The sequence below is a fragment of the Balaenoptera ricei genome, chromosome 1, assembly GCF_028023285.1.
Source record: "Balaenoptera ricei isolate mBalRic1 chromosome 1, mBalRic1.hap2, whole genome shotgun sequence".
NCBI lineage: Eukaryota > Metazoa > Chordata > Mammalia > Artiodactyla > Balaenopteridae > Balaenoptera > Balaenoptera ricei.
The window spans coordinates 110,254,495-110,281,876 of NC_082639.1; the positions used below are offsets into that span (position 1 = coordinate 110,254,495).

Consider the following 27,382-nt stretch of genomic DNA (forward strand, 5'->3'; position numbering starts at 1 on the left):
CTGTCCTGGATTCCATAATCACACTTTTGCAAGTGTGGGCCTCAGTCATGTTCTAATGCATCGTGAGTTTGTCAGCAGTGGGTAAGCATCTCAAAGAGGCACAAATCTGGTCACCCAGATTGCTCCCAAAGTGGGCAGAAGAAAAGGACTGGATTAAGGGTGCAATGAGATCAGCTTCTCCTGCTAGGCTCAATGACTCCTCATCTAGACAGGGCCTCCACCTCCACTGAGAGATGTAACAGATAATGATCATGATGGGCTGAGCTTGTTTTCTTCCTCTCCCTTCCTTCTCCTCCCTGTGTCCTCCCGCTCACGTCCTCCAAATACATACGCCTTCAACCAGCAATCTGATACACAATCTACAGCTACTTACTGCCTGTTACTTGCTTTCCTCCCTCTGGTAATTCTCCTACATTTTGCTTCTCTCGTTTTCTTTAGTTCTGTTGCCAAGAAAGGTCCCTATATCCTTAATTCTTCCTTGAAAAACTCCCTGCAACCTCGTATTCTATGAGACATCTGGTTTTCTGTGATGCTGTTTCCCTTTACTCTGTGGAGTGGAGCCTGCTGCTTCTGAAGTTAGTGTGGGCTAGTGGATTGAGAACGAGTTTTGTGGTTGGTCACTTCTGACCTACATCATGGCTGATCTGTGTGTCCTTGGACTCATGGTTAACTTCTAAGAACCCCAGTTTGCACACTGAAAAGCTTAAGGATCTCTGCTCCAAAGAGTTGTGAGGTTAAAAAGGGATAAGTGACCTGGCATTGATGCATAGGTCCTAGTATATTCCATGTTGTTATTTACCTTTACCTGAAAAGCTGCTGCTGCTAGGAAGCCCCATCTTTACTACAGTAATGGAATTAAGGAGAAATTTGACTGTAAGATTATCCCTCCCTTCACACATACAGTTTGGGCCCAGGAGAGATACTGTAAGATGTCTCTTTCTCCCATACTTGTAACCCTCACTAGGGATCGTTCAGTGCCTTGGACCCTTCACTTGTCCTCACACCTGCCCTGCCGATTTCATATCTGCCATTTTCTTTGCTTCTTCTGCCAGGCTGTTGGGTGTTGGCGATATCACGTACTATGGTGCATTCGCTTCTCTCTACACCTTTGTGATTTTTCTACCTTATCTAGTCTCTGAATCCTACCTGACAATCTTTCCTCATTCCTAGTTGATGCCCTTCCCAGACCCCTCAACTGCTACTTCACACCTTTCCCACTCCTTTCAAGCCTCCCTCCCTCCCTATATTCCTTTTAGCAGATCACTTCACTTCCTTCTTTGTTAAGATGGTGGAGTGTCTAAAAAAGCATTAGGAGTCCAGTCTTGAGAAGAATGTTTCTTTGAATAAATGACACAGAGACATTTAAAGGAAAAAAAAATCCTGAGGTTACCAAGGTTACAGTTGGTCATTTCTTATGGGTAAAAATCAGTGATTTCCCCATGTGACTGATTATCATACTTGTAGATGTCAGTATTTCGAAAGTCAGGGAGAAACATTTTTCATGAGAGAGTCAGCAGTTTACAGGAAAGAGCTCAAGGCTTCATTGACTTGGGGACACTAATTTTAGGTAGAATCTTCTTCCATATTTTCAGGTTATCTCAGGGCATAAAGATTTTTTTCCCCCTGCAACAGTTGGATCTGATGTACTTAGTCATAATAGTGATGGGCAAGGGATCAATTTTGCTTTCTCCATAGGGGCAACAGATGTGAATTCTCCTAACTTCCATTCTTCTCAAAGGAATCCAACAGATCATTTAAATGCAGGTTGCTGGATCCCATCTCCTAGAAATTCTGACTCAGTGGGTCTCGGGGGTAGTCCAAGAATTAGCTTTCTGAATAAGTACCTCAGGTGATAATTCTCATCCTAGGAACCTCTTTTAGTAACACTCAGATGATAATATCTTCACTCATTTTTACCTCCTTTTACCCTCAAGCATATAAGGAATCCTATTCCTTTCTAGGGCTGATTTTGCTATATGTGCTCTTGCTTCCATTTCTGTCATTTCTTCCAGATCCTTGAGCCAGCAATGAACCCCCTTTTTGGTATTGACCATCTCTTTCTTTTCACTCTCCTTCTCCTTAGCTTACAGACATAATTCACTCATTCAGTAAATTTTACTGGGTGCCTCCTAGGTTTTCAACCCATACTTTAATTTCGTTCTTTGTAAAGGCTTCTTTTGTCTTCCTTGCTTACTCTCCTACCTCTCTTTCCTATCAAACTTCTTGAAAGAATCTGTCCTTTCCATACTGATTTGTAATAATAACAGCAACAGCAGCAGCAACAACAACAAATAATAATAAGGGTAGCCACTAATATTTACTGGAGGATGACTGTGGACTAGGCACTTTTCCAAGTGCTTTACATATGTTGAGAATGTAGCAGACACTCCATGTGTCCTTTAAAAAAATACATATATATGTATATATATTTCTGGACTGTTTATTCAGATATATTGATCTATTTGTTTACTCTTCTGCCAGTTCTCTCTGGTTTTATTTATTGTAACTTTTTAAAATACATTTTATATTCATGCCTGTTACTTACCGGAGTTCTCTTTTTTGGCTTCTGGAACAGCAGTTTCCCCTGCTTCTCTTCCTGCTTTGATTCATCTTTATCAGTGTTCTTCCCTGACTTTTCTTCTCTGTGTACCTCACAGTCCACTTAAGCCTTTCCCAACTAGCTTTTCCAGGCACAGTTGCTGATACTCTTTGCCTACATGCTTCAGCCAAAGATGTCTACTCTTTGGTCCCTGAACATATTACTTCTTTGATGTCTTTGCACATGGAGTTTTGTTCTCTGCCTATGCAGTCTGGGAGTATTGCATGGCAAATTTGTCATAGCTGTGTCTCAGATTACCTGATGATATAATATCTTCAACATCTGGAATACTCTGACTAGGACTTGTAGATAAGGACCAAGCAGGAGCTGGGAGGGCTGCTCAGGGGTCTTTCATATATAGGGTAGAGAGTACAGAGTGAGGGAGTCAGAGGGCACAGGAGTGGGTGATGGGGGCAGGGCAGAGACAGGGAATTCTGGCTGATGGGGGAATTGATGTAGGATCTTAGTGAACCTCAAATAAGGCGTGCACTAGGGAGGACTAGGTCAGAAATGCCACCCTCTGGAATTGAACCTAATGAGAAGCATTAAATGTGATCAGATAAATAAAATGTGAGGAGATGAGTTATCTGCCACAGGGGTCCTCCCTTAAAATTGTTCTTATGTATGTTGCTAATGAGCAAGGGTGTTTCTCAAGTGTCCCTCAAGGACATTATCTTTGCATGGAGAGTAGGAAAAGGAAAGTCAGAGGATGAGTACCAGTTGGTGTGACTCCAGCAGTGTCCAGACGAGGGGGCTGCTCTGGTCCTAGAAGTTTGACTGTAGTTGTTTAAAGAGAAATATTACTAGAGTGGAAGACATATGGTAACTTCACATGTTTTTTGAGTCAGGCTGGTTTGGGTCTAAATCCTGTCTCTACTAATGTAAGCAAGTCACTTGACCTTTCAGAGTCTCAGTTTCCTCTTCAATAAAATGAGTGTAGCTCCTCTAGTTGCAGGGTTGCTATGAGAGTGAAATTAAGCAATAAATAATATTATTAAATAATATATGTACAGCACATAATTTAGTATTCCCTGTTCATAGGGAACTCAATAAAAATGTTAGTTTCATACTCTTTCCCTTTTAAGACAAATTGTTAAATCATGATAGGGCAGCACATTGAGAATCAAACTCCTTTGCTCTAAAGCTCATCGAAGAACCTCTGATATTTCTTAAATGAATCTATCCAGTGGGAAGGAAGTTCCCATGATAGACAACTGGTTCCTGTTCTCAATGCATATCTATCTTTTGTTAAAAATTGGACTGTTAAGACTTTGCTTAGTATGAATCCGTCTCCCAGAGATTAATTGCATATTGAGTGCACAGAAAAAAAATTGACTTTCTTTATTTTCTGAATTGGGATCCAGACCCTAGATAAGTTATTAAGATCCTGTAAGATCCTGCCCCAAACAGTTAGTCTACCCCTTTCTCTTAGGTGAAACACTTTGGTTCTTAGATTCTGGAGTCATAACAAGGAGAAGAGGAATACTATGAAAAACTTGGCTTAGCTGTACAATGAGGCATTTATTTGAATTTTTTTTCTGCTTTATCTTAATTTTCTTTCTCCTGAACCCTGAAATTTGGAAGAGGCAAAAAGTAAGGTTGAGATATTGCCTGGTAAAAGGGTTAGAGTTTGGTCCTCATCCTTGTAGACTCAGATGTACACTGATATCAGTGGTGATTAGACTCAGGAAAGCTGTTTCTTTGTAACTAAACTAACCAGGGTATGAAGCATGAAAGCTAGAATGCCAGCTTATTAATTTCCAATCAGAAATGTGCTGTCAGAAACACAAGGTGTCTTTATTAATCTGGCTAGTGAATGCTTTGGCCTTTTGGGAAAATTATAGGAAGCCAACATTTCAGAAGGTTCTCTGGTAAGTTTCAAGTCTGAACCAGACAGTTGGTTGTGTGATGCAGTTGATGAATCTCATCAGGCATTGATCTGCTGATACGTTTATTTCAACTCCTGGGACATGCCGGACCATGTATGTCAGTGGAGTAGCTTGTCAGAACACTTTCTCCCTTGAGCGGTCCTCGATGTCATGCTCACATTGATCTTTCTGTCCTCCTTTTGTGAAATAATTATGGTTTACAAATAGGTGTAGAGAATAATATAATAAACATCAACTTGCTTAAGAAAACTTTTGGCCTCATTTATTCTTTCAGTCCCATTTTCTCCCCTCTCTCCAGAGGTAACCGCTATCCTGAATCTGGTGTTTAACATTCCCATAAAGATTTTTATATTTACCAAGTATGTGTTAACTACAAATAATATATGGTATTATGATGTATATTGTAACACTTTATAAAGGGTAACACACAATATATACATGTTTTACAATTTTTTCACTTTATATTTTGGGGACTTCTCCATATTGAGATACATCGACAGTCCCTGACTTACAGTGGTTTGGCTTACACTTTTTCAACTTTGCGATGGTTTGAAAATGATAAGCATTCAGTGGAAACTGTACTTTGAATTTCGAATTTAGATCTTTCCCTAGGCTAGTGACATGTGGTACAGTTCTCTCTCTTGGTGCTGGCCAGTGGCAGCGAGCCACAGCTCCCAGTCAGCTATGTGATCACGAGGGTAAACAACTGATGCACTTACAACCATTCTGTTTTTCACTTTCAGTACAGTATTCAATAAATTACATGAGATGTACTACAGTTTGTTATAAAATAGGCTTTGTTTTAAATGATTTTGCCCAACTAAAGGCTAATATAAGTGTTCTGAGCATATTTAAAGTAGGCTAGACTAAGCTATGATGTTTGGTAGGTTAGGTATATTAAATGCATTTTTCAATTTAAGATATTTTAACCTTCCAGTGGTTTTATTGGGATATAACTTCCATGATAAGTTGAGGAAGATCTGAATATACTTAGGAGCAGAAAACTTTTCTCTTCTTCCCTTCTAGGTTCTTTGGCTAGCCTAATAGTTAAATTGATAAAAGACAGATTAACTTGAGAAAAACAAATTTAATTTCATACATATGGGAGTACCATAAAAATATGAGACTCAAAGGCAGTCAGGCAATTGAGGCTTATGTACCATTCTGAGCAAAGGAAAAGGGGTAGGGGTCCTCAGAGGGAGGAAGAAAAATCACAGGAAGTTGAGAAGAGCAAATGTTTGGTAAACAAATGTTTTCCTGGCCATGTAGGTAGGTCTTTCTGATACAAAAAGTTATCTCTGCTAATAGATCTGGTCCTGGTATAGGCCCCCTACCTAAACTCTTTTAGACAGTTAAGGGAGAGGCAAAAACAAACAAACAGACCTCTGAAACAAAACTTTTCCTAAGTCTGCTAGGCCTTGATTGCCTTCAACTCAAAACAATCTACATGCCAATGTGGAATATATTTCGGTGTTGTATTCTGTACTCCCCTCCCCCCCCACTCCAGGTATATCTCATTAATTTTAACTGTTGTATAGCATTCTAGTATATGGATATGTCACAATTTATTTATCCATTCTTCTGTTGAACTTTTAAGTTATTTGCAACATTTTCTGACTCCTGTGTCATTGCCAGATTGCTTCCTAAATGGTTACCAATGTAGACCTTCATTGCTCCAGTCCTCCCCAATGCTAGATATTGCCAGAATTTAGTTCTTTCTAACCTGATCTCTATGAAATGGTATTTCATTGTATTTTAATTTTATGTTTCCCTAAGCATTGTTTTAAAAATGTCACTTGGCTGTTCGAATTTCTATTTTGGTAAACTTTCTTTTTGTAAGTTTTGCTGTTTTATCCTAATTTGATATTTATAAGTTCTATGTACAGTCTAGCTATTAATTACTTGTTGTTTATAGGCCTTGCAGAAGTTTTATGCTCATCGATGGCTTGTCTTTTTTACTTTTTGAGAATGTCTTTTGATTTATGGACATTTATAACTTAATTGAGTCTGTTCTGGATGTTCCATTGCTTTTTTTTTTTAATATTTATTTATTTATTTTGGCTGTGCTGGGTCTTAGTTGCGGCATGCGGGATCTTCATTGCGGCATGCGGGATCTTCATTGCAGCATGCGGATCTTTAGTTGTGGCATATAGACTTCTTAGCTGCTGGCATGCTGACTTCTGAGTTGCGGCATGCATACGGGATCTAGTTCCCCAAACAGGGATTGAACACTGGCCCCCTGCATTGGGAGCGTGGAGTCTTACCCACTGGACCACCAGGGAAGTCCCTCCATTGCTTTATATGTCTGTTTTTACAACAATTCCCCATTGTCTTAGATAATATAACTTTGTAATATAGTTTGATATCTGTTAAGATGACATTCCTCCTCCTTATTTATCTTATAAATTGTCCTGGCTAATTTTGATTCTTTGATCTTCTATATAAATTTTAGAATTAGTGTATCAAGTTTCACAAAAAGCCGTGTGGAGATTTTAAACAAAATTAACTTCATTGTGGTATAATTTACATATTGAAATACACCATTTTAAGTATACTATTTTATGAGTTTTGATGTAAATATATATATCAATGTAGAATAAGTCCATCACCCTGGACTGTCCCGTTGGGTTCCTCTTTCCAGCTAATTCATAAGTTCATAAGTTCTATTCCCTGCCCTAGACAACCACTGGTCTACTTTCTATGTTTTGTATTTTAAAATTTGTCTTTAACAGTTCCCTATAAATGGAATCATATAACATGTACTTTTAAAATAATTAATTAATTAATTAATTAATTTTTTGGCTGCGTTGGGTCTTTGTTGCTGTGTGCGGGCTTTCTCTAGTTGCGGCGAGTGGGGGCTACTCTTCATTGTGGTGCGTGGGCTTCTCATTGCAGTGGTTTCTCTTTGTTGTGGAGCACAGGCTTTAGGCATGAGGGGTGCAGTAGTTGTGGCACATGGGCTCAGTAGTTGTGGTTCGCGGGCTCTAGAGCACAGGCTCAGTAGTTGTGCCACACAAGCTTTGTTGCTCCACGGCATGTGGGATCTTCCTGGACCAGGGCTCGAACCCATGTCCCTTGTATTGGCAGGTGAATTCTTAACCACTGCACCACCAGGGAAGTCCATATGTACTTTTTTTGTGTCTGGATTCTTTTGATCAGTATAATGTTTTTGAGGTTCATCCATGTCATGTATATGAGCAGTTCATTCTTTTCTCTTTGCTAAATAGTGTTTCATTGGATGACTATACAATTTGTTTATCTATTCATCAGTTGTGCACATTTTGGTTGTTTTAAGTTTTGGGTATTATTATTAAAGCTGTCGTGAACATTCATGTAAAAATCTTCATGTGGACATGTATTCATTTCACCTAGGAGTAGAATTGCTGGGTCATATACTCATGTATATTTAACTTTATAAGACATTGCCACACTATTTTTCAAAGTGAATATATCATTTTACTTTCTTCTTTTTTTAAAAAATATCTTTATTGGAGTATAATTGCTTTACAATGTTGTGTTAGTTTCTGCTGTACAACAAAGTGAATCAGCTATATGTATACATATATCTCCATATGGCCTCCCTCTTGAGCCTCCTTCCACCCTCCCTATCCCACCCCTCTGGGTCTAGGTCATCACAAAGCATTATCATTTTGCTTTCCACCAGTAATACCAACACTTGGTATTGCCCGTATTTTTAATTTTGGCCATTTTAATGTGTGTGTAGTAGTATCTCATTATGTTTTAATTAGCGTTTCTCTGATGACTAAGCACGTTGAGCATCTTTTCAGGTGCTTATTGGCCATTTGTACATCTTGCTTGGTAAGTGCCCAATTAGATCTTTTGCTCATTTTAAAATTGAGTTGTCTTGTTTTTGAATTTAAAAAATTATTTACATATTCTGGGTTATCTGTGAAGGACAGGGCCTTGGAAAATAACTATTTAAGTTAGTTTTTAGTTTGACCACCTGTGTGTGAGAGTGAATTGAAGCAGAGATGAGACAAACCTCAGTATTTGATCACCATTATTTATTGTCAGTTTTAATGCAGTCCAGTTATTTGAATCCAAAGACTTGAAACAAATATGCGACAGCCAAACTAAGAAACTATGAAGCAGTGGTTGACAGTGTTTTGTTCCATCGCTGTATAAATGGTATTGTCCTATGAGGCAGGCCAGTGAACTACAGAAGTACTTTAGAGCCATTGTATTTTCACGCTATTGCTCTTATAAATTTTTTTTAACCTGGAGAAAATTCTTAGTAGTAGGGGTCAAGATATTTCTTGCTGAAACCAAGTCAGAGCCCACATTTGGATCTTTTAATCCTGAACTGATTCATCCCTGCCCTTTAAGAAAAAAAATGCTCTCACTCACAGGTTAGGGAGAAGCACCTAGTGCCACTTTTTAATGCCTCTTGTTAGTTTACTCATTAAAGATGCAGCTAAGAATAGGGGCTTGGTGGTTTTGATAAGCAAAGACACTATCAATGCTGTGTCTTTGCTTTTAGGGTCTTCTTTTTTCTGCTGTCATCCATTGTGGGGCACACAAAAAATTATGGTCCATGTTACTATAAGAGAAGCTTTGGCTCCAGAACTGGTAATACATTTATAATTTTTGCCTCTTTAGAGATGAAACATTAGTTTTGGCATCATATGATGAGTAAGGAGCTCTCAAAAAGACATCTCAACTAAACCCCAGGCTCCTCAAATGCTTTGCCTTATTCTTCCAAATTTATTCCCACACATTATTTATTCAACTCAGTATTTCCTAACAAAGTAGCCCCCATACCGTACATTCTTTGGAAGGAACCCAATAACAAGGAATTGAGTACAGTTACATGTTTAAAAGGAAAAGACAGAAATAGATACATCCAGTGCTAGAAAGAAGTTTCATAATGAATTGCTTGTATATAAGTTTCATATTTCTTAAACTACTACTTGAGTTAATTTCACTTCTATTTATTATTCATTCCTTGAATTAGCACCTCTGCTCTTGGACATATTCAGAGAGTGGAGTGCTGCTATGGAAATTGTGGGAACTTGAGTTTGTATCTCCCCCTTCATAGCTACCTCCTTCTCTCTGGTAATAATAGCCACCTTGTCTATTATCCTCCTTGCAAATTAACAAAGTATTGGTAGTGTTGGATCTAGACTGTTCATAGGAGGGTGCAAACTGTCTAAAGCCACAACTTGAGGAGCTTTCATCTTGTCTATAACTGCTTCCTGGTTGCCCTTCATTACAATTTGAATGGCTACAGCCAGATTCCCTTTGACCCTGGCTCCGTCCTTGGCTTTGTTGCCTACATGTTCTTGATTGTCCATGAATACTCTCATATCCATTCGACTTGCTACTTGATGGGCTACAACTCCTACTTCTTTCTTTCTGGCTGTACCCTGACCATTCCTGGCTATTTCTTCTTGACTGATTGGGGGTTGAGCCTGTTTGGGGTTTGCTATACCCTTCATGAGTTCCATTTGGACTTGACCTACATCTCCCTTGTAATTCATGTTGCTCATAGCTAGAACACTGACCAAACCCAGAACCACCTTGTTCAGAGCAAGATGAGTGACACGAGCCGGACCCATATTGTCCAGAGCTAGAACACTGACCAGATCAAGAATCATATCGTCCAAAGCTAGATGAATGACATGAGCCAGGCCCATATTGTTCAGAACTGGGACACTGACCAAAGCCAGATCCATGTTGACTCTGGGTAGAACACTGACCCATGGAAGATTTGTGTTGGCCATAGCTAGAAGACTGACTCCATCCAGACCCAAACTGGCCATGGCTAGAGGACTGACTTGAGCCAGAGTCACATTGGACATGGCCAGAAGACTGTCCTGATCCAGACCTCTGTGGATTATAGCTAGAAGATTGATCTAATCCAGACCCACAATGGCCATAGCTAGAAGACTGGCATGATCCAGATGTATGTTGACCACAGCTTGTTATTGTCCTGAAGCAGAACCATGTTGTCTATAGTCAGAGGATTGACCATATCTAGATTCACACTATCCAGAGCTTAATGATTGACCTAAGCTAGATCCATGCTCAAAGGCAGAAGGTTCTCCTGAGCTAGACCCATGTTGCCCAAAGCTAGACTGACCTGATCTGGGCCCATAACAGTCATACCTAGAGGACTGACTAGAGCCAAACCTATGTTGGCTGTAGCTAGAAGATTGGCTTGCTCCAGACCTAGGTTGGCCATAGCTAGAAGACACATCTGAGCTAGACTTATATTGACCATAGCTTGAAGACTGTCTTGAACTAGATCCATGCTGGCCACAACTAGAAGACTGACCTGAGCCAGACCTGTGTTGGCCATAGCTAGATTGACCTGATCCAGACCATTTTTGTCCAAAGCTGGAGGACTGACCTGAAGCAGAACCATGTTTTCCATGCCTAGAAGATTGACCATATTCAGATTGCTATTGTCCATAGCTTGATGACTGACCTAAGCCAGATCCATGCTGACCAGAGCCAAATGACTCTCTTGAGCTAGAACCATCCATGCTGACCAAAGCTAGAAGACTGCCCTGAGCCAGATCCATGTCGGCTGTGGCCAGAAGACTGACTTGAGCCACATTGACTTGAGCCACGTTGACCATAGCTGGAAGACTGACCTAAGTTAGATCCATGTTGGCCACAGTTTGGTGACTGTCCTGAAGTAGAACCATGTTGTTCATAGCTAGAGGATTGACCTAAGCCAGATCTATGCTGACCAAAGCCAGATGACTCTCTTGAGCTACAACCATGCTAACCAAAGGTAGAAGACTGACCTGAGCCAGATATATGTCGGCTGTGGCCAGAAGACTGACTTGAGCCAGAACTGTGTCGGCTGTGGCTAGAAGACTGATTTGAGCCACGTTGACTTGAGCCACATTGACCATAGCTGGAAGACTGACCTAAGTTAGATCTCTGTTGGCCACAGCTTGGTGATTGTCCTGAAGTAGAACCATGTTGTTCATAGCTGGAGGATTGACCTAAGCTAGATCTGTGCTGATTGAAGCCAGAAGACTCTCCTGAGCCAGACCCATGTTGTCTAAAGCCAGAAGACTGGCCTGATCCAGTCCTATGTTGGCCATAGCTAGAAGTCTGACTTGATCCAGTCCTGTGTTGGCCATGATTAAGAGATTGGCTTGATCCAGAACTGTGTTGGCCACAGCTAGATGACTGACCTGAGCCAGATCCATGTTGGCTACAGCTTGGTGACTGTCTTGAAGTAGAACTATGCTGTTCATAGCTAGAGGATTGACCTATGCCAGATCCATGCTGCCAGAAGACTGACCTGAGCCAGATCTATGTTGTCTGTAGCCAGAGGATTGACCTGATCCAGACCCACATTGGATAGAGCTAGAAGACCATCCTGAGCCTGACCTGTGTTGGCCATAACTGGATACCTCACTCGAACTAGAAGTAGAACAGTGTCCTTGTTCTTCACAGTTTCCTGATTGATATCCTTCATTTGATTCATGCCATCTCTGTTGAGAGGGCTGGCCTGAGCCAGAGCCATGACCACAACCAGTGGGCTCATTTGAATTTGACCGGTGGTCTTGTCCTCCACAACTCCCTGAGATGACTCCACGATGCTGCTTACTAAGTGACTGGCATGATTTTTTCTTATATTGTCTCTTCACTAAAGATTCATTTGAGTCAGACCAGTGTTGGTCAGAACTGGAAGACTGATCCTCTGAGTGGCACACATGCCCTTGTTCTCCATAAGTACCTGACTGATTTGCTGAGTGTGATCTTGTGCTACAGTTCCTTGAATGAGTATAACCAACTTCTTCACTCCTAGACCTTTTGTGCTGATGAGAACCATGCTTATTTTTCTTACTATCCTTGAAGTAGCCTGAACTTGACTCTCTCTTTCTTTCCCCAGAGCTTTGCCTGTGCCCAGCACTAGACAAGCCTCCTTGATGCCCAGTTCTTCTGGAGCTGGACCCAGACCTGTGTTTAATGCTGCCCCTGGAGCCTCTGGAGTAAGAATCATGTTTTCCTTCACTCCAACTTGAATGACTAGAAGACAATTCTTGCCCTTCATCCTCCTTTTCTGTTTCACTCTGTTCCTCTTGGTGCTGGTGACTGTGATCTTTTTGCTTTGACCCTGAAGCTTGGCAGTAGTCTTTGCCGACGATTTTATTACAAGCCTGAGCCACCCTGAATATCATCAGAGGGTACTCAGTAAATTCGATCTTCTTGTTATGGTCTCAATCGAGATTTTGCACGATGGTATCTACAGTGTCTGGATCATCTGGATTCTGTATAGGAACAAGGTACAAAAGGAGGCTCTGTGAGTATGCAGCACACACTGAGCTAACCAATCGAAGGAAGGCTGTAGAAATATGAATGTTTAGCTTACTTAGGTGGAGCTCAGCCTCATAGTCCTTTAGGCTGGACTGCCCTATCCCGAGCAGAAAGAGAAAAAGGAATATACAATGAATAGCTAGAAAAGGGTGCAACTGGAAGATGACAGGGAACAGGGAATTGATTATTTTTTAAGGAATGGGTCAAATATATATGATTAGCTAATTTATAAACAATAATTTTGGATAACTGCTTTAATTCTATATGGCTTTTCTTTATTTGTCCAGCTTTTAATTAATTAACTACTTAATTAACTCAACAACAAACATTTATTGTGCACCTACTTTCTGCCTAGCATTGAGTTAGGTTCAGGGATAAAGCAGTGAACAAGTTTGGTTCCTGACAAAATGGAACTTGACGTTTACTGGGCAAGACACACAAACTTAAAAGTTCCATGTATGGTGATAATTTCACGTGAAACATTATACCAGAGGACAACCACTGGGGGTTCAAGGATGGTTAATGAGAGGAAGTGGTGTCTTTTGAATGATGGGTTGGAATTAGCCAAATAAAGGGGTAGGGAAAGAGCAGGAGGGGCAAAACATTGTTGCAGGCAGAGGGAACAATATGAACAGAGAGCCAGAGGTGAGAGGAAGCATGGTTCATACAAGGAACTGAGAGATTCAGGATTGCTAAATATAGAGTCTCAACAGTCAAGAGATATGGCTAGAAAGATAAATAGGGACCAGATCATGCCTTTTTTTTTTTTTAAAGATTTTTTTAAAAAATTAAATTATTTAATTTATTTATTTTTGGCTGTGTTGGGTCTTCGTTGCTGCGTGTGGCCTTTCTCTAGTTGTGGCGAGCGGGGGGGCTACTCTTCATTGCGATGCACGGGCTTCTCATTGCAGTGTCTTCTCTTGTTGCAGAGCATGGGCTCTAGGTGCGTGGGCTTCAGTAGTTGCAGCACGCAGGTTCAGTAGTTGTGGCTTACGGGGTCTAGAGCGCAGGCTCAGTAGTTGTGGCCCACAGGCTTAGTTGCTCCGCGGCATGTGGGATCTTCCTGGACCAGTGCTCGAACCCGTGTCCCCTGCATTGGCTGGCGGATTCCTAACCACTGCACCACCAGGGAAGCCCCAGATCATACCTTTTAAGTTGTGTTAAGGAACTTGAAGTTTAAGAGCTGGGAACTGTTGAAGGATTTTGAGTTGAGTTGTGAAATGATTAGATTTGCATATAATGCTGAGATTGGAAGTGGAAGGTGGCCTGACCCAAAGACTAGCAATAGTGATGGAGAGAAATGGGCTGTTTTGAGAGACTGTTGGTGAATTCGATGGAAGTTGGAGGGTGGAGGATCCTGCTGAGAGAGGAAATCAAGAATGGCACCAGATTATGCCTCGGTCGAAGAGGAGGAGGGTTGTTTAAAGGGGAAGATGATGAGTTTCGCATCTGACACTGAGTTTAAGGCATCCATAGAAACCCAAATAGAACTATTCAGTAGGCAGCTTGATTTAATGAATTGAAGATCAAGAGCTAGATATAAGCTTATGAATATTTATTTCCTGAGCTAACATTTTAGGGTGGTAGTTACTCTATTTTATGATTTAGGAGTAAGATGTTAATTTCCTGAACTCAGAGGCCTTATAGTGCCAGAATCTCAGTAATGGACAGTGGTCAGGGTGTTCTGGGTTGAAGAAAGACAAAGGGAAGAAGATGCATTTCATCTACTTTGCAGTTTTTCTGAGAACCAGCTCATTTTCTTTCCAGAAGAATTACTCACATAGGACATTATTTAATCTGTGGATTTTCCCCTGTTGTTTAGTAGGATCACTTCCCTTGGTCATGTTATGGAAACATTATGGGTCAACTTTTGACTTTATTTCAAGCCTTTTTTTAAACACTGTTCTCTACAACCAAGTAGGGAAAGTTCTCCAGGAATTTGACATATGTGACAAAAAGGTAGAAAGGGGTGACTAAAAGAATTGCAGCTGTCTTCAGTCCAGACATAGAGTTCTTACCTTCAGAATTTGACCAAACTCATTTTCCAAAAGTTCTTTCAGTTCTGCCTTGTTCAACATGTAACACTCCCCATCCTGGGTGGCATATTGGTAGAAAAGATTGATAATAGTGACAGTGCTTTGTAGGAGTTTAGGCATCTTTTTGTAAATTCAGTTAACCTAGAGGGGAAAAAAAGGACAGAGACCCACCTATTATTATTCTTTTTTATTGCTTAAGTAGATAAATAGTTTGAGTCACTTGTAATAATTGTTCAGCATTAATTAGCCATGATTAATTTCATTCTGTTGTAATCAAGAACGAATCCAGACTTGAATGACTTGTTCAAGCCATGTAGCAAGAAAGTGATGTAATTTGGAACAGAATCTATTGATGTATCTCTTCTTTCCATTCCTGAATGAATGGAGCAACAATGACTTTCTGTTTTGGGCTCCCTGCCTCTACCAGGGATAATTTTCATAGCTTTGTTTGGGAGCTGTAGGAATCCTGAGTGCACCGATCCATCCACTCCCTCAGTTTCGCTCTAGGTCCCAACCCTCAAACTAGGGAGGGACAGGTCCATCCACTTGCATGCCTGACTCCAGCTGGGGGGCACCAGGGCTCACCTGGATGCTCAAGACTGTAGGCCAGAGAAAGTAGACAAAGTGGGCAAAGCCAGCCACAGGCCTATGTGGTATGGAGCCAGGGGCAGCTTCTGTTTTCATTCTTTAAGCAGGGACTGACCCTCAGGCTTTACTGATTACACATCAAAGAGAAAAGGCTCAGAGTAAAGGAGGCAACCTGTCTGATGGATAATTTGAGCCTTGTGATCTTTAAGGAAATGACCCCAAAGAAAGGAGGTACTACCATCCCAGTTATCTCTTCATTTTCCTTCTCAATAAAGCTAAACTTATACCAAAGTTCCCCAAAGTATGTATATTACAAAGGAGCCTGGTGCCCAGAGCCTCTTTGCCTTAGAGCACATCTTGGATTCTCATAATTTATAGCCCTAAGTACTCCTGTTCACTTACCTGGTTCAGCAGAGGAACAAGTAGGATGGAGACTGAAGCAGCTTACAGGGTGCTGCTAGTTGGGGGTAGTGGCCTTTTTATAGAAGGAATAGTAGTCCATCTTAGGGAGGAGCTGCTCTCTTTGAGATGTCCTAATTCACTTCCAAACAAGCCCAGATCCACCTACATTTCCACCTCCCAGGTGTTTACCTTCTCACTTCCTTACCTGTTCACCTGAGATTGTGTTAGCAGTTCCCAAATCTGGGCTAGTATCAACCCCACCTGCCAGAGTCTCTGGACACTGCAATGAAAGACCTCTGTGCTGTTCAACAAGGTGTCTAGCATAATGCATTGATAACAAATTATATGGATTTTAATTGAAGTTGAATGGAGTGTGTGCAGGGACATCAGGGACCAGATGTCAATAAATCATGGAATCTGATGTTTAGAAGGAGCCGTGAAGATCATCTAGTCAAACTCTCTTTTTTAAACTTAATTTTCTTATACAGGATTCCAGCCAAGGTGTCACCCATGATATTATTACCTCTTGGAATGGATAATGGCGGCAGAGCCCTCTTGTTTCTTTACCTAAGTCTGTTTATGAGACTTTAGTGACCATTCATCAATGTTGCTTTCACTCAACCACTATCTAACATTGGGAAGAAATCCATGCTCTTTAGCATGGTATCCAAGGTTCCTCATGATCTGTGCTGTGGCCTCTCTACAGCCATATCTCCTCACTCCCTATCCTTCTTTGTGCTCCACCAGTAATTAACTTCATAAACCTTCCTGAATATACCATACTGTTTTATATATTGTTCTGGAATATCTTTCATCATTATCTGCCTGGCAAACTCCTATTCATTTTTCAAACTCACCTTTCATATTCTGTAGGAAATTTTTCCTGAATTACTTGAGAGAGAGTTATAATTGTGTCCCTTATTCATAATTTTATTTTAATATCAATCACACAGTATTATAGTCTTTTAAAATTCTCTTACTATGTAATTAATATTTAATATAAAAAATTAGAAAATGTAGATAACTATAGAAAAGTTAATGAAAATACATGTAATCCTACTGCCCAGAAATAGTTACTGTTAATTGTTTGGTGTATATCCTTTACACACACACACACACACACACACACACACACAAACACAGACACACAAATGTATTTGTCTATGTGCCTATGTCACTTCTAGGCTATTAGCTCCTTAGAATAGAGAACAGGCCTTATATAATCCCTATGTCACTTGGAGACACAGCACATTGCTTGGCATATAAAGGTCCACAATAAATGTTTGCCAAATTGAATCGAAATGAAAGAGGAGTAAGGGTCATGACTACAGTGCTCTGCACTGACCACCTCTGTTTTTTCACAGGATTAGGATCTGCCCTTTCTCTTCCTGTGTTCAGCTCAGAGGACATGATTTCGCCTGGATATAAACTGAATCTTACATTAGGAATCGTCCCTGAGGACCTTGCTGTACACTCCATCTGTTGTTGATGTTGAATATGTAGCACAAATCTCACTGAAGCTGGGTGAAGTGACATAGACTTACAACTTGTGCAATATGATCATCAGTGTTTGGGAAGGGGTTGTAGCAACTATTGGGAAATGATAAATTATATGATTCCAAATTTTGCCATTATTAGGCTACCTGTTTTCTTCTAAGTGTTACTCAGAGGGCTGCAGAGTCAGTATCCATTCTGTGGCCACGTTTCCTCTGGATGCGTGTTTTGGGCCTGGTTGTCACGCTTCATCAGAGGTGTGACTGAGACTGTGGGATTGCAGGGGGGGTGGAATTTGCTGAGTGAGGGCTAATTTCCTGCAGGAGCTGGCTTTCACCACAGAGGGAAGAAAGGGTTGTGGGTAAAACATGTTTTTGGGGCCAGTGCTCTCCTACAGGAGGGGTTGGCAAACATTTCTGTAAAGGATCAGGTAGTAAATATTATAGACTTGTAGGCCAGGTGGGCTTTGTTGCAACTACTCAACCCTGCTCTTGCAGCAGGAAAGCATCCATAAATGATGTGTAAACAAATGAGCATGACTGTGTTTTGATAAAACCTGTTGATCCACCTGACCCTTAAATTTCATAATTTCACATGTAACAAGTTTTTTTCAACCCTTAAAAATGTAGAAAGCATTCTTAGCTTAGGGGCCATTTTTAGCAAATTGGTGATGCCCTCGATATGGCCTCTGGGCTGTACTTTGCCACCCCACTGGCCCTCTTCTATATTTGCTTGTCAGGAAGATTCACAGGAGAGGAGAATCTAGAGGGAAGAGAAGGGCTGGGAAGTGTGGGACATTGGAAGCACTAATTCTTGTGAGAGAGAAAAGCGTGCATGTCTGTGAACGCTGGCGTATGTGAGGTGGTAGGAAAGGGAACAAGCGACCATGAAAGGGAGGTAAATTTTGACTTGATGTAACGAAGAAACTTTTAACATCTCTGTTGGCTGAAAATGCAATGAGGTCTTTGCAAAGTAATTGTATTTATTGTCAGGGGTATTAAAGGAACTTTCATGTATCGTGTAAGCAGTTTTAATCCTTTCAGTGCTTTATTTTCTGATTATCCTGCAAAATCAACAATCAGAGTTTGATGAGCTTTATTTTTCGGTTTGTGTCATGAAAACAACAGGCATGTTGAAATGTGCCTTTTGGCCTCTTGTCTCCCTTTTGAGAATTACTAACGTAAGAGTCAGACTAGATTATCACAGAAGTCTTTTCCCAAACTGAGATTCATGATTTTACCAGAGTACGTGCTCCACATTAACAAAGTGGGCATGAAGTCTGCACCCCCCGCCTTCAGCCATTAGTTTAGTTAGTGGTTTATCCCCTTGGAGGTGACAGGGTTCAGGAGAAGAGATTTCTTAAGGTATGTGACATGTTCTAGGTTTTTCAGTGCCTTATGTGTTGGCAGAAGAAAGGAAATTACGTTCCCCTTTATGCCAAGCACAGTGCTCTGTGCCCTTCTGTACATCATTCTATTAATCCTCACAACAACCATATGATGTAGGAATTATTACCTCTATTTTGCGGATGAAAAACTGAGTCTCAGAGAAAATACAAAACTTGTTTCAAGTCAGTTATTAAGTGGAGAAAAAGATTCAAACTCAAATCTGTTTCTTCCTAAGAATAGCCAGGGAATGGGGGACTATTCCTGTTTTGGAAGGGTTTGGGGGACAATTCTTAAGGAATCTAATTTTGACTTAAAAAAACCAACCCACAAACAAATAAGATTGGTGAGGATAAACAGTGAAGCTTTCTTCCCACCTCTGTTCAGTCACATTTTCACTCTTGTCTGGAAGGCACTGTTCCTATAGCACCATCTGCTGGGTCTTAGGGAAATGCTAGGGAAAGTCTCCCTCTTGTCCTTTCTGTCTTTTACCCTCAACTCCCTGTGCAGTTTCTGAGAGTTGTTTGTACCTTAGTGTCTATGAATGAGGAGATGGTAAAAAGCAGGGACATAACAAGCAGAGAGTGTTGATGGTCATGATTTGGGGGTAAATGGAATCAAAAAGAAGTCAGCTATAATATAAAACTGGCCAAGAGGTGTTTCCCCCCTATTTCTTTCTCCCCAGGTACAGGGGTCATTTTTTCTCTTATCTCAAAAGAATCAGAAATGGATCTGATGTAATTTTATAGCTTAACATATATTATCTGGGAGGTGGGCCAGGCACGTTGATATATCTTTCAGCTCCAGGCCCAGGCCCTGGAATAACTCTGCTTGAGGATTTGCCTTCCTATTCAGTTGTTTCTCTCTCTCTCATCTTAGTATTCTCCCTTTTCTCCTTCAAGTTCTCAAAAACACCCAGATGCTGGGAATCCAGAGCTCATTCTTACTCGTATCCTCTTATTTTTTCTGTCAATATCTTTCACTAGTGTGTTTCCATCTCCTTAACTTGCTGTTTGATTCTCTTATTGGCATGGCCATTTATAGCCTGTATCCCTTTGTTCCTACCTACTTGAGGCTTTCTGCATGCAGACCTGGTCTCCCAAAGTGGGCAGATGGAGAAAGTGTTTGGGAGTGCTCCTTAGGGATCCTCCAGATGTTACAGAGGTGGCATAAAAGACCTGCTAGCATGGGAGACAGCAGAGGCGATGTCCTAGCTTTAAGTATGGGAGGGGAAAAAGCGAGACATAGAGACCTTGGTTGTTGGGAGTCAGATCCAGAACCTTTGTCTTTTAGTGTGGAGGGGGTGGGGGAAGGGAACGGGTAGGGGGAGGGGCAGGGGGAGAGGGAGAGGGACAGGGAGGGGGGAGGGAACGTAGCGAATGTAATGAGTGTGAAGCTGATTGGGCCTCAGTTTCCTCTCTGACCTTTTCTCCTCCTACTTTCCCTCTCCTCATAGACTGCTGAAGCCATGCTGCTTCCTTGCTATTCTCCAAAACCTTCAGGCACACTCTTTCCTTAGGAATTTTATTTCAAGAACGTCTTCCCTCAGATATCCATTTGGTTTAATCCTTTATCTCCTTCAAGTCTTCGCTGAAATATTACCATCTCACAAGGCCTCCCTGCCTTTTCTATGTGATACATACATCTAACATACTAGAGTATTGTTGGCTTATTTATTATGCAGGGTTTTGAGCAGAGGAGAGACATGATCTGACTCACTGCTATGTTGATACTAGACCATAGGGAGATGAGGTAGAATAAGGAAGATCAGTCCGTTGAGAGATGAGGGAATGGAAGTAACCAAGGCTTCTGGCTTGGATGACTGTGTTGTTATCATACACACTGAGAAAAGCAGGGCTTGAGATGGGGGAAGGATGATGACTTGTCATCTAAGTTATCTCCATCATCTGATTCTTTCCACCTCTTCATAACTCAACTTTTTAGAAGAGCAGTGAGCACTCCCTGTCTCTGACTCCCTTATCTTCCATTTACTCGTCAGCCCTTTACAACCTGAGTTTCACGCCCTCTTTCAGGCTTTTTTGAGGACTCATCTTCCTTGGTTGTGCTTAAATGCTTTTGTTCTGCAAAGCATCCTTAATTCTCTGCCTGTTTGGGTCAGTTTTTACCATTTATATGTAGTAAGATAATGGAGAAGGGAAGAGGCAAGACATAGTGTTTATACTTTTATATTGGCAATTTTTATGCAGTAGATAGTCTGAAACCAAAGACTTGAAAGCTCTGTCTATAAACTCAAGGTATTGTAGTCACAGTAATCTGATGATGCTGTAAGACCTAATACATCACTTTTGAGTCACATGTAATATCAAACTTGGCAGAAACTTCAAAACTTAAGTGCTCATATTTAACTCTTATTGAACCCTACACAGCAAAATTTTTTGTATTATATTATTACATTTAAATTTATATCACTAACATATAGCTGAGAGGGAGAAGTATACACTATCCTTTAAAGGAAGATTAACAGGAAGTATAATGATTAAAGTAGAATTACATTTTTAAAGAAAACAATAGAGACAGATAACTGTCTTTAAAAAGCAGTTTTTCACTACAAATTCCTGTGCTTTATGTATTTTTCTCGTGTCTTTGCTTAGTTTTTTGAGTTAGTTCCTCTCCTGTTGGTGTTTCACTTATGGTAATTGTCCCTTTGCTCATGGATGTATTTATAGAGTGGAGTGTTGCTACAAAAAGTAGTAAAAAACTTGGTTTTCGCTTGCTTCCATTGTTACTTGTTGTCTCAGAACTGCCATCTTGATAAATATCCTCATCCTGGCTGTACCTTCCACTGCCCCATAGCTGAGTATGGCTAGATTCCTTTTTATACCTTCCATTGAACCCTTTGGTTTTGGTACTGAATGTATAGCAATAGTTGCATTCTGCTATTTTTGGGGGGGAGGTGGGGCTTTGCTGTCACCAGATTTGTAAGAATTGGAGTTGTGATTTTCACTTTGGGGAACTTGATTGTCCTTGTTCATACCATGATTGCCTGGATGTATCACTAGATTGGACATTATTATCCTGCTTTCCATTTGTACTGGACTCAAAATGATTGTAGATGTAACTTGCTTGGGTGGGTATTATTGCACTCCTGTCTTCCAGTATTGTTGAGTTGAATTCTGGTCTTTCATGGCTAGAAGTCATCTGTCCACTAGTAGATGATGATTTTCTGTTTGATTATCCTGACTGAACTTCAGAGTTACTAGAATGTCCATTGTTAGGTGCCTGTTTTCTAGTTGAAGTGAATTATGGACAATAGGGGAAGTAGTTAGAGAATGACTAGATTCTAATTGTCTGAGGTCATTCAGGGGACCTGCTATAAGCAGTTGATGGTCTTACACCTCTGATAGATTCAGACTGATCATTGGTATCAAATTAAGTTTATAACTTATTCTTGAGCATCCAAAATTAAATCCTTGCCTTTCTATCTTACCTGTTGATCTGGACGCTGAATGATCAGAAGCAGATCCTGACTGATCAAGCCTAGGCTTGTTCGTACTTTTATTCCCAGATTTCAGTGGACTGGAATCAAAGCTAAATGTTCTGTTCTATTGTTTTCAGACCATCCATAGTCATATTCAGCGCTTCCATAGCTGCCATGTTTGCAATTATAACCCACATCCTTGCTTTTGTCTCTACTAATGACTGTCTGAATATGATTAGACCCAAATTGACCTTGGGTTTGATGTGTCTGGCTTCTGAGTGTGCTATCTCTTGCCTGATTATGACATGACTTTTTCCTGGAAAGAATTTGTTGTATACATTATTCTTTTTTTTTTTTAACATCTTTATTGGAGTATAATTGCTTTACAATGGTGTGTTAGTTTCTGCTTTATAACAAAGTGAATCAGTTATACATATACATATGTTCCCATATCTCTTCCCTCTTGCATTTCCCTCCCTCCCGCCCTCCCTATCCCACACCTCTAGGTGGTCACAAAGCACAGAGCTGATCTCCCTGTGCTATGCGGTTGCTTCCCACTAGCTATCTATTTTACGTTTGGTAGTGTATATATGTCCATGCCACTCTCTCACCCTGTCACATCTTACCCTTCCCCCTCCCCATATCCTCAAGTCCATTCTCTAGTAGGCCTGTGTCTTTATTCCCGTCTTGTACTAGGTTCTTCATGACCTTTTTTTTTTTTCCTTAGATTCCATATATATGTGTTAGCATACTGTATTTGTTTTTCTCTTTCTGACTTACTTCACTCTGTATGACACACTCTAACTCCATCCACCTCACTACAAATAACTCCATTTCGTTTCTTTTTATGGCTGAGTAATATTCCATTGTATATATGTGCCACATCTTCTTTATCCATTCATCCGATGATGGACACTTAGGTTGCTTCCATGTCCTGGCTATTGCAAATAGAGCTGCAATGAACATTTTGGTACATGACTCTTTTTGAATTATGGTTTTCTCAGGGTATATGCCCAGTAGTGGGACTGCTGGGTCGTATGGTAGCTCTATTTTTAGTTTTTTAAGGAACCTCCATACTGTTCTCCATAGTGGCTGTATCAATTTACATTCCCACCAACAGTGCAAGAGTGTTCCCTTTTCTCCACACCCTCTCCAGCATTCATTGTTTCTAGATTTTTTGATGATGGCCATTCTGACTGGTGTGAGATGATATCTCATGGTAGTTTTGATTTGCATTTCTCTAATGATTAATGATGTTGAGCATTCTTTCATGTGTTTGTTGGCATTCTGTATATCTTCTTTGGAGAAATGTCTATTTAGGTCTTCTGCCCATTTTTGGATTGGGTTGTTTGTTTTTTTGTTATTGAGCTGCACGAGCTGCTTGTAAATCTTGGAGATTAATCCTTTGTCAGTTGCTTCATTTGCAAATATTTTCTCCCATTCTGAGGGTTGCCTTTTGGTCTTGTTTATGGTTTCCTTTGCTGTACAAAAGCTTTTAAGTTTCATTAGGTCCCATTTATTTATTTGTGTTTTTATTTCCATTTCTCTAGGAGCTGGGTCAAAAAGGATCTTGCTGTGATTTATGTCATAGAGTGTTCTGCCTATGTTTTCCTCTTAAGAGTTTGATAGTGTCTGGCCTTACACTTAGGTCTTTAATCCATTTTGAGTTTATTTTTGTGTATGGTGTCAGGGAGTGTTCTAATTTCATACTTTTACATGTACCTGTCCAATTTTCCCAGCACCACTTATTGAAGAGGCTGTCTTTTCTCCACTGTATATGCTTGCCTCCTTTATCAAAGATAAGGTGACCATATGTGCGTGGGTTTATCTCTGGGCTTTCTATCCTGTTCCATTGATCTATGTTTCTGTTTTTGTGCCAGTATGAAACTGTCTTGATTACTGTAGCTTTGTAATATAGTCTGAAGTCAGGGAGCCTGATTCCTCCAGCTCCATTATTCGTTCTCAAGATTGCTTTGGCTATTCGGGGTCTTTTGTGTTTCCATACAAATTGTGAAATTTTTTGTTCTAGTTCTGTGAAAAATGCCAGTGGTAGTTTGATAGGGATTGCATTGAATCTGTAGATTGCTTTGGGTAGTAGAGTCATTTTCACAATGTTGATTCTTCCAATCCAAGAACATGGTATATCTCTCCATCTATTTATATCATCTTTGATTTCTTTCATCAGTGTCTTATACTTTTCTGCATACAGGTCTTTTGTCTCCTTAGGTAGGTTTATTCCTAGATATTTTATTCTTTTTGTTGCAGTGGTAAACGGGAGTGTTTTCTTAATTTCACTTTCAGATTTTTCATCATTAGTGTATAGGAATGCAAGAGATTTCTGTTCATTAATTTTGTATCCTGCTACTTTACCAAATTCATTGATTAGCTCTAGTAGTTTTCTGGTAGCATCTTTAGGATTCTCTATGTATAGTATCATGTCATCTGCAAACAGTGACAGCTTTACTTCTTCTTTTCCGATTTGGATTCCTTTTATTTCTTTTTCTTCTCTGATTGCTGTGGCTAACACTTCCAAAACTATGTTGAATAATAGTAGTGAGAGTGGGCAACCTTGTCTTGTTCCTGATCTTAGTGGAAATGGCTTCAGTTTTTCACCATTGAGGACAATGTTGGCTGTGCGTTTGTCATATATGGCCTTTATTATGTTGAGGAAAGTTCCCTCTATGCCTACTTTCTGCAGGGCTTTTATCATAAATGGGTGTTGAATTTTGTTGAAAGCTTTTTCTGCATCTATTGAGATGATCATATGGTTTTTCTCCTTCAATTTTTTAATATGATGTATCACGTTGATTGATTTGCGTATATTGAAGAATCCTTGCATTCCTGGAATAAACCCCACTTGATCATGGTGTATGATCCTTTTAATGTGTTGATGGACTCTGTTTGCTAGTATTTTGTTGAGGATTTTTGCATCTATGTTGATCAGTGATATTGGCCTGTAGTTTTCTTTCTTTGTGACATCTTTGTCTGGTTTTGGTATCAGGGTGATGGTGGCCTCGTAGAATGAGTTTGGGAGTGTTCCTCCCTCTGCAATATTGTGGAAGAGTTTGAGAAGGATAGGTGTTAGCTCTTCTCTAAATGTTTGATGGAATTCGCCTGTGAAGCCATCTGGTCCTGGGCGTTTGTTTGTTGGAAGGTTTTTAATCACAGTTTCAATTTCAGTGCTTGTGATTGGTCTGTTCATATTTTCTGTTTCTTCCTGGTTCAGTCTCGGCAGGTTGTGCATTTCTAAGAATCTGTCCATTTCTTCCAGGTTGTCCATTTTATTGGCATAGAGTTACTTGTAGTAATCTCTCATGATCGTTTTTATTTCTGCGGTGTCTGTTGTAACTTCTCCTTTTTCATTTCTAATTCTATTGATTTGAGTCTTCTCCCTTTTTCTCTTGATGAGTCTGGCTAATGGTTTATCAATTTTGTTTATCTTCTCAAAGAACCAACTTTTAGTTCTGTTGACCTTTGCTATTGTTTCCTTCATTTCTTTTTCATTTATTTCTGATCTGATTTTTATGATTTCTTTCCTTCTGCTAGCTTTGGGGTCTTTTTGCTCTTCTTTCTCTAATTGCTTTAGGTGCAAGGTTAGATTGTTTATTCGAGATGTTTCCTGTTTCTTGATGTAGGCTTGTATTGCTATAAACTTCCCTCTTAGAACTGCTTTTGCTGCATCCCATAGGTTTTGGGTCGTCGTGTCTCCATTGTCATTTGTTTCTAGGTATTTTTTGATTTCCCCTTTGATTTCTTCAGTGATCACTTCGTTATTAAGTCGTGTATTGTGTAGCCTCCATGTGTTTGTATTTTTTACAGATCTTTTCCTGTAATTGATATCTAGTCTCATAGCGTTGTGGTCGGAAAAGATATTTGATACGATTTCAACTTTCTTAAATTTACCAAGGCTTGATTTGTGACCCAAGATATGATCTATCCTGGAGAATGTTCCATGAGCACTTGAGAAAAATGTGTATTCTGTTGTTTTTGGGTGGAATGTCCTATAAATATCAATTAAGTCCATCTTGTTTAATGTATCATTTAAAGCTTGTGTTTCCTTATTTATTTTCATTTTGGATGATCTGTCCATTGGTGAAAGTGGGGTGTTAAAGTCCCCTACTATGATTGTGTTGCTGTCGATTTCCCCTTTTATGGCTGTTAGTATTTGCCTTATGTACTGAGGTGCTCCTATGTTGGGTGCATAAATATTTACAATTGTTATACCTTCCTCTTGGATCGATCCCTTGATCATTATATAGTGTCCTTCTTTGTCTCTTGTAATAGTTTTTATTTTAAAGTCTATTTTGTCTGATATGAGAATTGCTACTCCAGCTTTCTTTTGATTTCCATTTGCATGGAATATCTTTTTCCATCCCCTCACTTTCAGTCTGTATGTGTCTCTAGGTCAGAAGTGGGTCTCTTGTAGACAGCATATATATGGGTCTTGCTTTTGTATCCATTCAGCCAGTCTGTGTCTTTTGGTGGGAGCATTTAATCCATTTACATTTAAGGTAATTATCGATATGTATGTTCCCATTCCCATTTCCTTAAATGTTTTGGGTTTGTTATTGTAGGTGTTTTCCTTCTCTTGTGTTTCTTGCCTAGAGGAGTTCCTTTAGCATTTGTTGTAAAGCTGGTTTGGTGGTGCTGAACTCTCTCAGCTTTTGCTTGTCTGTAAAGGTTTTAATTTCTCCATCAAATCTGAATGAGATCCTTGCTGGGTAGAGTAACCTTGGTTGTAGGTTTTTCTCCTTCATGACTTTAAGTATATCCTGCCACTCCCTTCTGGCTTGCAGAGTTTCTGCTGAAAGATCAGCTGTTAACCTTATGGGGATTCCCTTGTGTGTTATTTGTTGTTTTGCCCTTGCTGCTTTTAATATGTTTTCTTTATATTTAATTTTTGATAGTTTGATTAATATGTGTCATGGCGTGTTTCTCCTTGGATTTATCCTGTATGGGACTCTCTGTGCTTCCAGGACTTGATTAACTATTTCCTTTCCCCTATTAGGGAAGTTTTCAACTATAATCTCTTCAAATATTTTCTCAGTCCCTTTCTTTTTCTCTTCTTCTTCTGGGACTCCTATAATTCGAATGTTGGTGCATTTAATGTTGTCCCAGAGGTCTCTGAGACTGTCCTCAGTTCTTTTCATTCTTTTTTCTTTATTCTGCTCTGCAGTAGTTATTTCCACTATTTATCTTCCAGGTCACTTATCCGTTCTTCCGCCTCAGTTATTCTGCTATTGATC

At 40.0% G+C, this 27,382-nt stretch overlaps 1 long non-coding RNA gene across 2 annotated transcripts in view; it reads left to right on the top strand.

Moving 5' to 3' along the window:
* The window catches only part of LOC132370933 (uncharacterized), a 141,546-nt gene that overhangs the window by 18,022 nt on the left and 96,142 nt on the right, over positions 1-27,382 (top strand). For both annotated transcript variants that reach the window (XR_009504718.1, XR_009504717.1), the window contains exon 2: positions 12,368-12,467. This is a non-coding gene — a long non-coding RNA (uncharacterized LOC132370933). The remainder of the gene's footprint in view (positions 1-12,367; positions 12,468-27,382) is intronic.